Source organism: Dromaius novaehollandiae, chromosome 2 (genome assembly GCF_036370855.1).
Source record: "Dromaius novaehollandiae isolate bDroNov1 chromosome 2, bDroNov1.hap1, whole genome shotgun sequence".
Taxonomy (NCBI): Eukaryota; Metazoa; Chordata; class Aves; order Casuariiformes; family Dromaiidae; genus Dromaius; species Dromaius novaehollandiae.
This window is the reverse complement of record NC_088099.1, coordinates 38,290,283-38,295,041: the sequence shown is the minus strand read 5'-3', so window position 1 is coordinate 38,295,041 and position 4,759 is coordinate 38,290,283. Positions and strand designations below refer to the sequence as shown.

Genomic DNA, 4,759 nt, shown 5'->3' with positions numbered 1-4,759 from the left:
TGGCTCAGTGGGAGAGATGCCGAAATGGGGGTGCTTGGTCCTGAGAGGCTTTGCAAAAAAAAAGGTATCCATTTTCTCTTTTCTGCCTCTACCCCCTGCATTTCCAAGCTGACTTCAAACTGTGCTGAAATCAGTCACTCATTGCGCGCTTACTGCAGCTACCCCGGGGCTAGAAATCCTGTTACAGGAATACTCCAAAGGATTGAGTGCGAGCTGGAGTCTCAGAGAGGACTAACAGGCTTTTCTGCACCCAGGTACAGATGCACTACAACTCCTGCCACGGTCACTAGCAAATTCAGTTTCTCCTGTGCAGTGTAGGACAGTGTGGCCAGACTGGTCTGAAAGCAAATGGCCTCACTCAGCTGTGGGTGACCCCACAGAGGGGCTTGGTTGCGACTCACACCCAGAGTATTTGATAAAACCTGGCAATATCAGATGATGTTTAAGATGAACAAACTAGTGTGTTAGTTTATCTAGTCTTTTTCTCATTTTCTTCTGTGCTACTGTGGGACTTGGGGGCTACTATGGAAACTGTGGAGTGGCTGTGGTGAGACGGAGTTCACTCCCAATGCACGCCAGTAAGAAATAAAGAGTGTGTTAGAATAACATCAGGGTAAACGCAATTAGTAGAATTTTCAAATTACAATACTTACCCATGCATGTGAAAGGACCCCATCTGCGTGTTCCTAAACCACACTCTTATACTAGATACTACCTCGGGTTGACACTTTGAGTAACCGTGTGTTTCTGATGAATGAATTATTAAAACTTAAGCCCACCTGAATCTTACAATAAAGCTTTTCTGAGTGTCGTGTCAGTCTGGCATCCCAAAGCTAAGCACAAGAGCTACTAGGAGGAAGGGCCCTTGCTTAAATTCATATTCTAGTTTTGCATTCTTCACTAATTTACACATTAAAAACAGATTGTTGTGCCCTGACTTGCCTAATACAATCACACAGAGGTGTGAGTTTCAATGCCGGTATGTGTATTTTTAAAGGTTACATGGGAAATCTGCTGTGACTTCACACAGGAAATGAAAAAGCCATAAAGAGGCATAAAGACCTTTATAAGGTTTGTTGAAGCTTCACAGAAAGCCACAAAGGAAAAACTGGTGCACAAAGGTAGGTAAGAGTAGAAGAAAGGGGGATCTCCTAGATGAGCTTTTTCTCTGAGGAATTTGCTTTGGCTCCCTTTGTAAGGGCCTGGATTAGTTGAACTCCTTGTCAAGCTTCTGGACCATTTATTATCCTGAGCATTTAGGGAGAGGCTGCTTTGAAGGCTAAGAAGATAATTGCAGGATGAAAGGGACTGCTAGTTTGAAGGAGCCTGTTTGATGAGTGTATCTTTTTATTGAGGATTTATTTTGTCCTCTGATTGTGTGTTTTAAGTGCTGTACAAAGTACCCACAGCAATGGAGAGGCATTTAAAACAATTACATTTGAATTAATTAATATAATGAATGACTGATAGGAAGATCAAATCATTATCGTTATCTTTTAGTGATAAATGGAGGGTGGAGGGGAAGCAAGGAAGAAGTGCTGGCGTAGCTGGCTCCAGCCTAACACATGTTTATTTAAGTGACTCTATACAAACATAACCCTGTATGTCAGTTAAATCAGCAGCATGTCAGTCGGCACTTCTGGTTACAGACTATTTCAAAGTCATTCATCATTCAACGCTATAAAAGCCATTTACCCTCAGCCCGCCGACCAATCAAAACGGACAGAAAATGGAGCAGGAAAGAAGCACAAATAATTGTCCTTAGTTTCCTCTAAACTTTTGCTGCAACAATTCAATACATCCTGTGTGGTGGGCTGGAGGGGAGGTTTTGCTGAACTAAACAGAGCTTCCTTCACCAGGTCATTAAAGGCAGGAAAGGGAGGGGAAAGCCAGAGAAAGGAGGAAAAAAGAGACCAGAAAGTTAACCCTTGCTCACCGGTTACTTTTTCTTTTTTTTTTTTTTCATGAATGCCTTTTTGTAGGCAAGGTTTAACAAATGCCTCTGACACCCAGGAATATGATTGCCAATTACTTTGTACCAGCTACAAAAGCAATGCGAGGAGGACCCAGTGCATGGGGCAAGCTTGCATGTAAGGCTCTACTGCTCTGCTGCTCTGAAATTCAGTGGACACCTTGGCGGCCTGGGCTGCTCGCGGAGGGAGTAGGCACTGGTGCTGTTCGGGCTTGATGAGAGATGCCTGCACCTGCACAGATGTCACCCTCCCGGCAACTCCTTTGTCCTACACATTCCGCCTTGACTTTCTCCAGTTGGATAACGTGAGTCCCGGATGCCTCAGCCCAGCGATAACCAGGGAGGGCAGCACGCTATCTGACACGAGGCTTTGGAAAATGGCAATTCCAAGGGGGGGGAGGGGGGAAATAATGAAGGGAAGGGCTTTGCGGTTTTGAGTGGTCCCTTCACTAATTTGGTAACTAACTCCTGCTACTTTCTTCCCATTTCTGCTGTTATATGACTTGATCCTCCAAACCTTTACTCTTGTGAGTGATCCCATTAAGATAAATGAGACCTCTCTCAGCTGACTGAGAGTGGGCAGGTATCTGAATAAAACGATCAGCAAGATCAATGAGTTCTCCCTTGTCTCCTTAGTAAAAAATCCCTCCGCTGTAAGTGCACTAGCATGCAAAAATGGGAGTATTATCAGGTAATAATGCGTAAAATGGCTATATCCAGTTGCTTTTTGACTGTCTTTAACTATGATATTTTTCTAGTTCTGTCTGTGCTCTGCCTGATTCAAATCCTCCCCTCATGTTTATTATTAGTTAACTATTTCTTAATGGACCCCTTCATTTATGAATAAAACTCAACAGCAATTACAGCCCCAGTGGAGACCAGTACACTACCCATCTGCTCTGTCGCTCGCTCCTGGCGTTGGCATTCTGCACAAGCTCCAGCCCCTCTCATCGTAACAAGCTAGGATCAATTTTCCAGTGGCAGCTTGGAAATAATAGTACAAAATGTATATTAATACAGAAATATATTGTGAAACTGTCCTTAAACAAACAAATGAGCCACTTTAAAATATTACAGCTATAAATGACCATGACAGTAGCACAGCACATATAATAAAAAATAACTACTGAAGAGAAGCTGCTGAATTACTATAGTAATAAACCAGATGTGATTATTATCATTTAACACACTCATTGAATACCATGAATCCCTGAAGCCATTAAAATATTTATGATTAAACATTTGCTATTCCTTATAACAGAACATATAGTCTGGTACTAAAAAACTGTTGAAGTATTATTTTGGCTAATACATGGTAGTGCCATGATAAAGGTCAGCTACCGCTGTCTAAGCATTCTGGAAAGAGCAGCTAACAGCTGCCTTTTTTTTTTTTAATAACCATCATAAGGTTGGTTAGATACCTCCATAGCACATTATTTTATTTAAGAGAGAGATATAGATGTATGCCCACACTTTCCTACATGCATCTACATAAAAGAACAAATACAAATATCTGATTTTATCTGTGGAGGAATGGATGCTTTCTGTCTTCAAGAAATTGTAACAAAATATTTAAAGCTTTTAGGGAAAGTATAGTTGAGACTAAGCAATGAGCATATGCAAAAATGAAGTCTAATTACCTCCAGGAATTTTAGCATGCAGGCACTGTATTACCCACTGCACACATTTTATCTGGTGGGCACTGAATTTACTTTGCGCTGTTGGAAGTGCTTCCCTGCCTGTCCCTCCACGGTCTGCAGGAGCCTGTTTGCCTCCCGTCAGAGCAGCCTCAGGGGCCGTGATGTGCAGGTGAAAGGGCCCTGTTTCTGGCATGAAGCAGGCGCAGGAGCGGGTGGTTTGTTGTGCAGGTGCCCGGCCCTCCGGAGGTGTGTGACCTGAGCATAAGGGGCAGCACGAATTTGTCAATGATCCTGCCCCATTCTGGGAAACACACCCTGGCCAAACGTGCCTTGCTGTCCTCCTCGGCAAGTGCATTTCACGCAGCTGATACTGCTACCAGCTAGTGGGGGTTGTCCTTTAACCCAGGCACTCTCTGTTCGTTAAAAACGGGGTCCCATCAGCTTTACCGATGCTGCTGCTGCTGCTCTGAGGTCACACTTTGCTACACAGTGACAATGGTCAAGTCATAGATTTATTATAATGCCTTAATTTGTGTCTCCCAACATAAAGGAATAGTCTTATAAATGCCATCTAAGTCACTAGCACGTCAAGTAAATATGTTCTTCCCTCATACTCCTACACCCTACCAGCATGGAAAACCAGTTATTCTATTTGGATGCTCTTAAAACAAGGAAGTCAAAACAGTCTAGGCATAAAAAGGACAGTGGTATGGGAAATTCTGACCTTGCTTTAACACCAGGATCTCAAAATAGACAAACCTTACACCTGTGAGATTTTTATTCCTAGTTTGTGTGTTAGACACCGCCACTGCAAGGGGTAGTTCTCATCTAACCTAACCCATCTCAAAACGTGCCATCTGCTCCAAGTTAATTCTCTTGGTTCTCTTTAGTCCTAGCGAGACACAGGCCATCCCTAGCGACCCATCCTCTAGCTCAAGCTGTGGGTGTGGGTTAGAGATCTTCACCAGCAGAGCCTGCATAAGGGTTCCTGCACTCTGCTGCCTCTCATCCTCTCATCCCACTCTCCCTTCCTTTCCCCCTACAGCTTATTTACCATCTTGTTATTTACCTTCTTCTTTATTTTGCTAATAAATCTCTTTTAGAGCACACTTTAAATTGAACTGGCTTAAATATATTGAGCTGGTTA

The 4,759-nt window shown here is 43.1% G+C and overlaps 1 long non-coding RNA gene across 1 annotated transcript; it reads left to right on the top strand.

Moving 5' to 3' along the window:
* The first annotated feature begins 1,042 nt into the window (after positions 1 to 1,042).
* LOC112985310 (uncharacterized) lies at positions 1,043 to 2,585 on the top strand. Its single transcript, XR_003259724.2, has 2 exons — positions 1,043 to 1,121; positions 1,983 to 2,585. It is a non-coding gene; the product is annotated as an uncharacterized LOC112985310 (long non-coding RNA).
* Positions 2,586 to 4,759: the final 2,174 nt, after the last annotated feature.